Consider the following 1,355-nt stretch of genomic DNA (forward strand, 5'->3'; position numbering starts at 1 on the left):
TAGTTCAGTTCAGTTTATATTGTAGTTTAGTTAAAATTAGTGTAGTTTACAATTTAGTTAATAGTTCAGTTAATGTAATTTACAATTCAGTTAATAGTTTAGTTCANTTTACAGTTCAGTTAATAGTTCAGTTAGTGCAGTTTACAGTTCAGTTAATAGTTCAGTTCAGTTCATACTNCAGTACAGTACANTTNAGTACGGTTCAGTTTGATAAAACAAAATATAGTTCAGTTCAGTTTGTCTGAACTGTTTTACAGTTCAGTTCAGTTTTTAGCAGTGCAGTACAGTTCAGTTCGATTTGCCCACCCCTAAATAATAGGACAAAGGACAATTCCAAGGTAGTAAGAATAGCAATGAAGAGTATAAAACAAGCAAAAGCGAGATAAATATGCTAGTCCAAAAGAATGCAGTACTGGTATTCATTCTACTGCAAGACTTGAGTTTGAAACACAGATCATAGTTCATTGCTTAAATTACATTTTAAATCCATTAAGTTAAAGAAGTGAGATATTACCTTTGCAGAACGTCTTGAAGTTGTCCAATATCTTGATGAACCCCGTTTTACAGCACGCTTCCGTTTTTTTCCCTTTGTTAAATCATAAAATAGGATGAGTGTTGTGACTAATCAAAAATAAAATAAAAAGTAGATAGAAAGCACGCTTCATTTTTTTACCATTTGAAAGCATGTATAATCTATTACAATGATGTGTATTTGATACAACTACATGCATTAAGTTTTATTCAATATTAATAAGCATTAAAACTTTTATTAACAGATCCGAGCTACAACATAACTTCAGCAATCACTTACCTAGTCAGAATATACTCAACCTCGTAACTAAAAATGAGAATCAAATATACTCAATTGAAGAAAAAGGAGCAAGAGCATAATCAATAACCAAATTACCTATTGCAGGAAAGAACTCAAAATTCGAACACACCACAAAAAAACTCAGAAAAAGTTCAGGCACTTGACTATGGTCGCGGAAAGCAAGATTCTGATAAAGGGGAAACTAAACTCTAAATATTAATATCAACATTAACAAAAAGAATATTAAAAATGAAGGAAAATTAAAAAAAAGAGCAACCTTAATATCAGATAAACATACCTTGTGCTTAGCTCGAACAGAGTCGTTTTGAGAAATAGCAACGAGAGGAGGAATCCACAAGCAAGCCTCTGTTGTTAACACTGTGAGCAGAAAGCTGAGCAAGAGTCAGAATAACGAACTCCTTCCCCTTCACCGACCCATCTTCGATCGCCTCCATAAGTGTAGCAATACCACCTTTTTCCACGATTGCCTCTTACGAACAACAACTTCTCGAATTCGCCCCGACGAACAACAGTTTCCCCGCCA

This window comes from Vigna radiata, unplaced genomic scaffold (genome assembly GCF_000741045.1).
Source record: "Vigna radiata var. radiata cultivar VC1973A unplaced genomic scaffold, Vradiata_ver6 scaffold_43, whole genome shotgun sequence".
Classification (NCBI taxonomy): domain Eukaryota; kingdom Viridiplantae; phylum Streptophyta; class Magnoliopsida; order Fabales; family Fabaceae; genus Vigna; species Vigna radiata.